Below are 12202 nucleotides of genomic sequence, written 5' to 3'. Positions count from 1 at the left end.
CTGGAAGCACCAGCAAATGCAATAAGAAAGAAAAGGAAATATAAGCTATACTGATTGGGAGGGAAGAAATAAAACTGTCTTTGTTCACAGATAACGTGATCATTTATGTAGAAAATCTGAAAGAATGAACAAAAATACTCCTGCAATGAGTAAGTAATTACAGCAAGGTTGCAGGATACAAGGTTAATATACAAAGTCAATCACTTTCCTCTTTACCAGCAATAACCAAATAGAATTTGAAATTAAAAGCACAGTATCTTTCACATGAGCACCCTTAAAAAGAAATACTTAAGTATCAATCTAATAAATATGTCTAAGATCTATATGAGGAGAACTACGAAACTCTGATGAAAGAAATTGAAGATGAACTAAACAATGGAGAGAATTTCTACATTATTTTTGACAACGATTCATGTTTTTACCTATTACAGCTTATTTAAGTATGATTTAACAGCTGCTGCATGAAAAGCTTTATCTAGATATTAAATTACTTCCAAAATAATGTATCTCTAATTTTATAATGAAAGTCAACAACCCCATCACAACCAGAATTCACTTGAAAAATATGCTTTAATGTCTTTGTTTTTTTCTAACAAAAATTCGAGGAGCCCATAGCAACCATGCCATGAAATACAAATGGAGGGTTTCAGAGCCTCTGTGGGGCAGATTATCAAGCCACTTAGAGCATCCTTGAGAGAACACAAATGTTCTGGCCATCAGAATCAGAGGAAGTGCACAGAAGGGAAATGACCAGGAGGGACACCAGTGAGGTAGGGACAGGGTCCACAAGGAAGAAGGGAAGGTTTTTACAGATTACTCTTATTTCACAATTTTGCAAAGGACTTGGGTCTAACCTTCCAGCAAACTGAGAGGAGAATTTCTAAGCCCAGCATTAGATGCTTAAGGCAATTCTTAAAGTTTTGCTTTAGTCTTTGGTGTAACTTTCTCTGTTCTCTGGATTGTTGCAGTGCTAAGGACCTGCAGACAAAAAGACATTCTTTATAGAAACAGGAAGAGAATGAATGATTCTTTGATGTTGGCACTGCTTTTTCCTCCCTGATTTATTCACTCATGGGCTTCTTCAGCTGTCCTGAGTCTATGGGAAGGGGTGTTTACCCATTAGTCCTTGAGTGCCCCTTTCTCCCCTCCCTGCACGACTGATCAAGAGAAAGAAACTTGTTAACTTCTTCAAGTCCACTTTAGATGCTCCTTGTATGACTCAGCTGACATGTTCACTGGCCATAAGCAATCTCACTATGACTAACCGGCTTCTATTTTGACATCTTCCAGGAGAAGAAATGAGTAGCTGTGTAGGGGTTTCCTTTCAGGTGTCCTTTACCTCAACAAATAACAACTAGCCAATTCTATAATGGGAAACTTTCTTTTCAAGAGATCAGAATGTCTTATTAATGGGAAGTGCTTGCTGCCATGAAGTTCTTCTCAAAATGGTAAAAGACAATGATCCTGCTGGGCTCCTAGGGGTCTATTCCCATGGGAATCCAAGGAACTTTGGTGGGAGGTGGGAAGAGGGCATTTTTGCTTTCTTAACAATCCTCACAGGTAGTTGGAGCAGAAGGAGGCAGGCTTGAGTGCTTTGGAAACTAGAGCAAGATTCACTGGGTAGGTCAGGCAAACAGCAGCAGGAATAAGGTAAGGGAGGACTGTAAGCCAGATACCTCAGAGCTGACCTCAGAAAGCAAGAAGAGTTTCAGATAAATAAATCCAAACTAAGGAGAGTAACAGAAGTTAAACATAGCATGGAATGAAAATGTGTTCAACATCATTAGTCATCACCCAAAATTAGACACCACTACACACACAGCAGAATGGCTAACATGAAAAAATTAGCAGTTCCAAGAGCTAGTGAGGATGTGGGACAACTTTTACACATTGCTGAAGGAAGTGTATATTGGTACAACCACTTTGGGAAATTCTTTGGTAGTATTAACATACATACACTGCACCACCCAGGAATTCCATTCCTAGGTGAACAAAAATGAGTGCATATCCCAGTTTCCAGTCTGGAATGTAAGGCGCTTAGAAGTCATCGTTTCATCTTAACAAGTACAAGACTAAACAAACCAAAAAATTGATGACTCTTCTTAAATCTCTCAGAGAAGTCAAGTCACAGGGTAAAGGGCGACCCTCAAAATTGGAGAGACAAACAGGCAAATAGAGAGAATCAACTTTTACTGGAGCTGAAACCCATGATCAGAAACCTCCATGGGAATCAGAACCGAGGGAGGACAACCTGAACAATAACCAACAAGTTGCTAGAGGCTCAATGTGGACAAATCTGAGGCTTTAAAACTCTGGGGTGAGAGGTGGCCAGTCTTGGGGGGAGGATACACTTTTGTGAGCTCTAACAGGTTCTGACAGTGAATAGTAGGGAAAAATCCCCTCCTGCTTCCTGTAAAGGAGAAGGGAAAAGAAACGATTTGGAAATAAGCCAGAGCATTCTGTTCTTAGCAAGGCCTGTTCTGAAGAGAAACTATTTTCCAAAGCCTAGTCTGTTGGGTTTTTATCAGAGCCTCACTGACTTGGGGGGACAGGAAACATTCAACTCCAGCTCATTCTAGCCATCCAGTGCCACCTAAGGAGGGGGAAAAACTAAGAGGCACCTGTGAAGTGTAGCCCAGGATCACAGGCTCACTGAAAGACTGAGATCTAATCATAGGACTATAGAATGCTTCCCCTTCTCTGACAACGCACCACTAAATGCCTATTGACTGGAGTTCCTTTTACCCACTGCATCATGTCCAACTATCAAGAAAAAATTACAAGGCATACAAAAATGTAAAAAGACCATTTGAAGAGCCAGAGCAAGCATTAGAACCAGATTCAGCTATGGCAAGGATACTAGAATTGTCAAATCATGAATTTAAAACAACTGTGATTAATATACTAAGGGCTTAATGGAAAGTTGTTTCTTTATTCACGATACTCATGACACCAAATGTGTGGATTTTTCACACTGAGCAATTTTCCAGTTCTCTGTGGACACTAACCTGGTGATTTACAATTTAATTCAATTCTGACACTAACTACCTTGAGTTAGAACAGGTTCATAGGTTCAGGGCTCAGTCACACAAGACTGCCCTTCACTTGCCAGCTGCAAGTAGTGGGTCCCCAGATGGTCCGACTTGGTTATAAATCAGGAGCTCCCACAACCCTCTCCTCAAGCTCCATAATTTGCTACAATGGCTCTCAGAACTCAGGGAAACCATTTTGCTTACATTTACTGGTTCATTTTAGAGGATGCAAATTAACAGATGAAAAGGTACATAGAATGAGGTCCAGAAGAGCCCCAAGCACAAGAGCTTCTGTCCCCATAGAGTTTGGGGTTGTCACACTCAGCAAGTGGGTGTCTTCAGTGACTTGGAAGTTCTGTAAATCCAGTGACTTAAGGTTTTTATGGAGGTTCCATTCAGTAGACATGATTGATCATATCATTGGCCACTGGTAATCAACTCAAACCTCAGCTCCTCTCCCCTCCCTGGACTTCAGGGCATGGGGCTGAAAGTTCCAACCCTCTAATCACATGGTTGTTTCCCATCCTCCAAGAGTTCTCTAATTAGCATAAACTTTTGTATGGTTGAAAGAGGCTTATTATATATAACAAAAGACATTCCTATGACTCAGGAATTTATAAGAATTTTGGAAGCTCTGTATCAGGAAGATGAAATATATATTTCTTCTTATATCACAATATCACAGGGCTCTAACGAAAAAAGTAACAGTGTAGAAGAGCAGGTGGGTAATGTCAGCAGACAGATAAAATTTTTAAGAAGCAAAAAGCAAGGCTAAATATCAAAAAACATTGTAACAGAAATGAAGAAGGCTTTCGATGAGCTCATTAGTAGACTGGACATAACTGAAGAAAGAATCTCTGAATTTGAGGAAATGTTGATAAAAACTTCCAAAACTGAGAAGCAAAGAGTAAAAAGACTGAAAAATAAACAAGCCCAGAATATCCAAGATCTGTGGGACAATTACAAAAGTGTAACATATGCACAAGGGAAATACAAGAAGAAAGAGAGAAAGAAACAGAAGCAATATTGGAAGCAATGATGACTGAGAATTTCCCAAAATCAATGTTAGACACCAAACCACAGATACAGGAACCTCAGAGAACAGCAAGCAGGATAAATGCCAAAAAAAAAAAAAAAAAAAAAAAAAAAATCACCCCAAACAAACAGACAAAAAACTCACCCTTGGTATATCATATTCAAACTTCAAAAAATCAAAGATAAATAAAATATCCTGAAAGAAGCCAGAGCAAAAATACACGTTACCGACAAAGGAAAAATATATAAGAATTACATCAGATTCCTATGAGAAAGCATATGAAAAAAAAAGGAGTGGACTGAAATATTTGATGTGTTGAGAGAAATAAATCACCAATTCAGAATTCTGTGTCCTGTGCAACTGTCCTTCAGAAGTGAAGGCTAAGATGAGGTTCCCTCCCCACTCCTTTTCAACACTGTACTGGAAGCACCAGCGAATGCAATAAGAAAGCAAAGGAGATATAAACTATGCTGATTGGGAGGGAAGAAATAAGACTGTCTTTGTTCACAGATGACATGATCATTTATGTAGAAAATCTGAAAGAATGAACAAAAATACTCCTGCAATGAGTAAGTAATTACAGCAAGGTTGCAGGATACAAGGTTAATATACAAAGTCAATCACACTTTCCTCTTTACCAGCAATAACCAAATAGAATTTAAAATTAAAAGCACAGTATCACTCACATGAGCACCCTTAAAAAGAAATACTTAAGTATAAATCTAATAAATATGTATAAGATCTATATGAGGAGAACTACAAAACTCTGATGAAAGAAATTGAAGATGAACTAAATAAATCAAGAGAATTTCCATATTCATGGATAGGAAGATTCAATATCATCAAGATGTCAGTTCTTTCCAACTCAGTCTATAGATTCAACATAATCCCAATCAAAATTCTAGCAACTTATTGTGTGGATATCTACAAACTGATTCTAAAGCTTTCATGAAAGTCAAAACACCAAGAGTAGCAAACACAATATTGAAGGTGAAGAACAAAGTTACAAGACTGACTTCAAGAAGAATTACTAAAAAGCTACAGTAATTAGGTGTGCTCTTGGTGAACAGACAAACAGAATAGACAAACAGATCAATAGAACAGAAACCCCAGAGATGGTCCAACACAAATATAGTCAACTGATCTTTGACAAAGGAGTGAAGTCAATACAGTGAAGAAAAGATAGTCTTTTTAACAAATGGTGCTACAACAACTAAACACCCACATGTTAATAAATCAATCTAGACACAGAATTTATACCTTTTACAAAAATTAACTTAAAATGCATTTTAGAGGTAAATTTAAGAGGCAAAACTATAAAATTCCTAAAAGATAACATAGGAGAAAATCTAGGTGACCTTTGGATACAGTGATGACCCAACACCAAACACTTTGGTTTTTAGATATAACACCGAAGTCACAACCTCTGAAAGAGGTTTATTCATCCATTACAGTGTTAGGAACCACAGCCCTTGCAAGACAAAGCCTTTAGCATTTACCTTACAATCAAGAGCAGCCTAAAATACATGCCTTCTGCAAGCAAGCATATACCAGTAATAAAGAAAGAGGAAGGAATTAAGCTGTAAGTGCCCAGTTCATTGTCTGAAGCTCCCTACTCAGGTAAGTCACTACTTTCAGAGGAGAAGAGAGTGAGGCAGCACTGTGCCACATGAACGAATGGATGTCCTGTACCTGGAAACCTTAGGAGTGGAGAACCAGTGCCTTTGATAACTGCCCTAAATATCTGGCAGCACTATGAGAATCCTGAGTATCTACAGAGCAGGTAGGGAGTCGTCTTTATCACCGCGGTCTGTTTTCAGTCAAATGATCGTATGGCCTTGGAATTATGTAGGATATTTTGTGATAACATATGGTGGTCATCATATTATGTCAGGGTCCTGAGAGGGTATCAGGAGGCAATGGGAGAAGGATTATGCTTTGGGTCTATTTATGAGAAGAAAATAAAAAGGCAGCCTCAGAATTGGATCAAAATGTAATTTTCAAAACTCCAGATGCCTCTTGCCGCAAGATGACTGTAAAAGGAGTATTCCTTCTTCCTATGAGGTAGGCCTGTGTAGGAGGAGGAGACATCCGTTTAGGGATCTTTTATCTGAACAGCCAGATCCCCCATGAAGAGGTCAAATCGAACCTCTCTCTCATCTAAAATGGGAGCAGGATGCTGCGCAGATCCTGTGCAGTCAGGGTCTAGTTATGAAGCAGGGAAAGATCTCAGCATGCTCAAGAAGGTGCATGCTTTTATACAGGAAATAAGCTTAAAAGCTTAGGGCCATTTCAAGCTGAGAGAAAGTGAAATAAACTGCTATAAAGTTTTAAAGGTAAAGATACAGAACCGCCACACTCATGTGAACAATGTCTGAAAAGTACCAAACTTTAGAAACTTTACAAATATAGTGCTTGAGATATCTGATTTCAGTTATTACTGTATGGTATTTTCTTAATGTTTTAGACATTATTTTTGAGAACGATTCATGTTTTTACCTATTACAGCTTATTTAAGTATGATTTAACAGCTGCTGCATGAAGAGCTTTATCTAGATATTAAATTACTTCCAAGATAATATATCTCTAATTTTATGATGAAAGTCAACAACCCCATCACAACCAGAATTCACTTGAAAAATATGCTTTAATGTCTTTGTTTTTTTCTAACAAAAATTCGAGGAGCCCATAAGCAACCATGCCATGAAATACAAATGGAGGGTTTCAGAGCCTCTGTGGGGCAGATTATCAAGCCACTTAGAGCATCCTTGAGAGAACACAAATGTTCTGGCCATCAGAATCAGAGGAAGTGCACAGAAGGGAAATGACCAGGAGGGACACCAGTGAGGTAGGGACAGGGTCCACAAGGAAGAAGGGAAGGTTTTTACAGATTACTCTTATTTCACAATTTTGCAAAGGACTTGGGTCTAACCTTCCAGCAAACTGAGAGGAGAATTTCTAAGCCCAGCATTAGATGCTTAAGGCAATTCTTAAAGTTTTGCTTTAGTCTTTGGTGTAACTTTCTCTGTTCTCTGGATTGTTGCAGTGCTAAGGACCTGCAGACAAAAAGACATTCTTTATAGAAACAGGAAGAGAATGAATGATTCTTTGATGTTGGCACTGCTTTTTCCTCCCTGATTTATTCACTCATGGGCTTCTTCAGCTGTCCTGAGTCTATGGGAAGGGGTGTTTACCCATTAGTCCTTGAGTGCCCCTTTCTCCCCTCCCTGCACGACTGATCAAGAGAAAGAAACTTGTTAACTTCTTCAAGTCCACTTTAGATGCTCCTTGTATGACTCAGCTGACGTGTTCACTGGCCATAAGCAATCTCACTATGACTAACCGGCTTCTATTTTGACATCTTCCAGCAGAAGAAATGAGTAGCTGTGTAGGGGTTTCCTTTCAGGTGTCCTTTACCTCAACAAATAACAACTAGCCAATTCTATAATGGGAAACTTTCTTTTCAAGAGATCAGAATGTCTTATTAATGGAAAGTGCTTGCTGTTGTGAAGTTCTTCTCAAAATGATAGAAGACAATGACTTTCTGTTGCTGTAGGGATTTTTTAAAGACTTCTTTACTTGGCACCCAAGAATACAACTTTTTCCTTGTGTTTCAGCCTTTCAGAAAAATAAGAACATTCCTCCTCAGAATCCGTCGTCTGAATGCAGCTGACTGAAAAGGAGGGCTTTTGCATGCAAGGTGGAAATCCACATTCAGCTGAAGGTAACAAGAAAGCTAATATTTAATATTAGGGTACAGAAGATCCAGGTCCTCTCTTACTGACCACCCTGACGAACCTTGTGTATTATTCATGGTGGATTACAAAGCAGACCTGGACCATCAAGGCATCTGAGAAAGGGCTGACAGTTATGGGAGCTCTAGTATAAGATGAAGCTTCAGTAATGGACTGGGTTTGAGAATATGATGGAGGGACCATGATTTAGGTCTAACTTAGTTCCCAGGGCTTGTTGGAAATGACAGGATATCATGACAGATTTTCAACACATACGTTAAAGTGAATGGAAAAAGCAAAGGGGAGAGAAAGATACCATGGATGATAGAATAAAAGCAAGGTAAGTAGAAAAAAAATAGTAATTAAATGAATATTAAACGCAGGGAAAATAGCAAGGGTAATTAAATTATTTCACATCCGTTATTTAATTTTAACTTTTTCAGATTAATTTAGGTCACAGCACAGGACATACTTGATGTATAAACCTTATATAATTATCTATACATTTTCTCAAAACTCCTAAATTAATAAGAAATATATCCCTGATCGTGTTGCTTATTGTTATATAAATAAATGTCAGTGCCAGATATTAAGGGAGTAATTTTTATATTCACTGCACAACACTGACAGGTATTTCTTCAGTTCAATATTTCACTTTCATGTTTAACAGGGAAACCAACTTGCTACTACGTTTGTTTCTCTAGCCTGAGCTGTAAAAAAGAAGTAGCATCTGGGAAGTACTGCAATTAACACAGTATTACGGAGATGCCAAGACACAGCTTCAATGAGATCTATACTTACTCAGGTAAATGTAACTAATTCTTTGGCCCTGAGCTTATAAAGTGCTCAGGCCAGTTGTTTTATACAATGTTCTACATTCCAAATCGGTTTGATTCTTTTTTTCATACTGTCATTTAACTTCTTCATCTCTCCTGTGTATTTCTTGTGAACTTTGAGTTCCTTAGTCCATCTTAAATATTTGATCTGAGTTAGTTACTTACGTTTATTTTTTTAAATCATTGCATGTATGTGAGACTTGGCTTTATCCAATAAACTTAAGGCTTTCTGATTTCATAAAATATAACTAGAAGTACCACTAGTGAGACCACTCTCCTGTGCTTTATGCTTTCCTAGCAAAACGTACACCACACATTCACCAGTTGAATCATGTCATTCATGTTCAATTTCTTTGCATTCTTGTAAATCCTCTTATCTAGAATTTTCATTTTCATTTAGAATCTGGCAGCGGAGGCCAATGTTCTGAAAATCAGTTTATTAAAAGTTAATTTACCAATTTTCCAACTTAATTTTAGCTGACGGTCTTCTTGAATATATTTGCCCACTAGAAAAAAATTATTTTTGTATTCAATTAATTCATTTAACAAATATTTTATTGAGTGCTTACTATGTCCAGGGATATTTTATATGTTGTGCCCAAAACAAGGAGCATCAATAATAAAAAGTCCCTGCCCTCATGGTGCTTAAAGGAGATGGACAATGAAAATACAAAACATAAAATGTAATATCAGGTAATGGTAAGTGCTATGAATTCCCACCTTTACTCTTTAATGTAAGTTTTTACAGCTATAAATTTCTTACTTGGCATTACTTTTGCTGCATCACATAAGTTTAATTGTGTTGTGTTTTTATTTTTATTTTTCTCAAGACATTTTAAATTTCCTTTGTGATTTCTTCTTTGCTATGCTATACTGGTGGTTTAAGAATGTGTTGTTTAATGTCTCTCTCTCTCTATATATATATATCTATGAATTTTCTAGTTTCCCTTGTACTCTTGATTTCTAGTTTCATTCCATTGTGATTGGAAAAGATATTTGGTATGATTTCAGTTTTTAAAAATGTATTAAGACTGTTTTGTGGCATTAACATATGGGCTATCCATGGAGAATGTTCTTTGTGAATTTGAAAAAAAAATTTTTATTATACTGTTGCTAGAAAGATAATTCTGTAATGTCTGTTAGGTTAAATTTGTCTATAGTGTCATTCAAGTCCACTCTTTCCTTATGGATCTGTCTAGTTGTTTTATCCATTATTGTAAGTGGGCTATTAAAATCCCCTACTATTACTGTAGCTTTTTAAGAAAGTGTCTTTGTGTAACGATGTTTCTGAGGCTTAAAATGACTGAAATTATTTTTTTTTGTACTCATATTTAAATGACAATCTGGGAGAGTACAAGATTCAAGCTTCAAAATTCTTTTCCCCTTCAGTACTAAAAAGAATACTCAGTTGTCTTCTTAAATAAATTTTTGAGGTGTCTAAAATGTGTATGTTATTTAATTCATATGGGGGTGATCGGCTGTTTAGCTCAAAAAGTTTTTATTTTTGATATACTTTATTATATTTTACTATAATAGGTCAAATTTTGAAAATTACCCAAATGATAGCAATCTGTCTTCTTGAACTGTGTAGGGGTGTATGAAACCTTCATGTTTTAAGCTAAGAATTTTGGGTATGTTATTGACTTTGAGTTTTATGAGGGCAGGGGCCAGGTCTTTCCATTCCTGGCTGTATCTTCAGTGCCAAGCAGGGTTCCTGGCCAATTGTAGGTATGCTAAATACACACTTGTGGAATGAATGAATGACTAAATGAATAGATGCTATGGGAACTGCCAACTTTTCTTTATTTCTTTATTTTCTTTTTATAAAGAAATATTTATAAAATTTACTAATGTTTCTTTTGTAATTTGTCTCAATAGCTAGGGAACTTTTATAGCCAAAAAGTAAGAAATAGATTAATAGAATTTAACACTAAACTGAGTTAGTTCCATTAAATGATCTAGGGATTGTGTGAAATATTAAAAAAAAATACATAGGAAAAGAACAGTGCAAATTGGCTTTTACACATATTTGGAGCCTGAAAGCTAGTAGTTTCTGTCAAAAATGCAGCAGCCTTTTGTACATGTCACTTATCATACTGCATTTGGTCTACAACACTTTCTCCCCTACTACACTGTGACCAACTTGAAGGAACAATCTGTTTTTGAAGGAATAATGTAGATGACAAAATTTGTACTGTATTTCTTTAGAGTAGTGATATGTACCACTATATAACAATTCAAGGATTTAAAAGTGGAAAGTGATAGTTTTTTTCCCCTCAAGAATATCCACTTAGGATTTAATGTACAACATGGCGGCTCTACTTAATAATACCGTTTTGTATGTTTAGAAGTTGCTAAGAGAGTTCTCTTGAATGTTCTTGAAAGTTCTTATCAAAATTTAGATAAAATTTAGATAAAATCTTTAGATAAAATTCAACATCCATTTATGATAAAAACTCTCCAGGAAGTGGGGAGAGGGAACATACCTCAACACAACAAAGGCCATATATGACAAATCCACAGCTAACATCATACTCAATGGTGAAAAGCTGAAAGCATTTCCTCTAAGACCAGGAACAAGACAAGGATGTCCGCTTTCCCCTTTATTTAACGCAGTTTTGAAAGTCCTAGCCACAGTAATCAGAGAAGGAAAAGAAATAAAAGGAACCCAAATTGGAAAAGAAGAAGTAAAACTGTCATTGTTTGCAGATGACATGATACTATATGTAGAAAATCCTAAAGACACTATCAGAAAACTACTAATGCTCATCAATGAATTTGGTAAAGCTGCGGAATACAAAATTAATACACAGAAGTCTGTTGCATTTCCATACACTAACAATAAATTATCAGAGAGAGAAATTAAGAAAACAACCCCATTTACCATCAAGAAAAAAAAACCCCTCCAAGAATAAACCTATCTAAGGAGGCAGAAGACCTGTACTCAGAAAACTATAAGATGCTGATGAAAAAACTGAAGACAGCACAAACAGATGGAAAGATATACTGTGTTCTTGGATTGGAAGAATCAATATTGTTAAAATGATCATACTACCCAAGGCAATCTACAGATCCAATGCAATCCCTACTAAAATACCAATGGAATTTTTCACAGAAGTAGAACAAAAAATTTTTAAATTTGTAGGGAAACACAAAAGGTCCTGAATAGGCAAAACAATCTTGAGAAGGAAAACTGGAGCTGGAGGAATCACACTCCTTGACTTCAGATTATACTACAAGAGGCATTATCATGACAACATTGGTAAACGCAAAAAGATGTTAAGAAAATGCTTTGGATGTTGAAATTCTCACAGGATTTTACATATTTAGAATCTGTTTGTAACACTGAGCTATATAACGAACATAAAGAAAAATAAAGCCCATGTTTTTTTCTATAGAAATTGAATGAATTATTGAAATTTGAGAAGGTGTTAACAGATTGGAAAATATTTATTATTTGCCTTTCCACTGTGCAAAAGTGGCATGGGATATTTCAACCAGTCTGTCAAATAATCTATGCATAAATTAGAGAGAGGAATACCCCTGAAAGAGTTGCTTTGTATT

General features: G+C 36.5%; 1 long non-coding RNA gene across 2 annotated transcripts in view; it reads right to left on the bottom strand.

The window, feature by feature from the left end:
- LOC141577544 (uncharacterized) overlaps positions 1-12202 on the bottom strand; it is a 72137-nt gene that overhangs the window by 51830 nt on the left and 8105 nt on the right. The window lies entirely within an intron of this gene.

The sequence above is a fragment of the Camelus bactrianus genome, chromosome 4, assembly GCF_048773025.1.
Source record: "Camelus bactrianus isolate YW-2024 breed Bactrian camel chromosome 4, ASM4877302v1, whole genome shotgun sequence".
NCBI classification, from domain to species: Eukaryota; Metazoa; Chordata; class Mammalia; order Artiodactyla; family Camelidae; genus Camelus; species Camelus bactrianus.
Note: the sequence above shows the minus strand (reverse complement) of the source record. Positions and strands in the feature narration are given on the sequence as shown.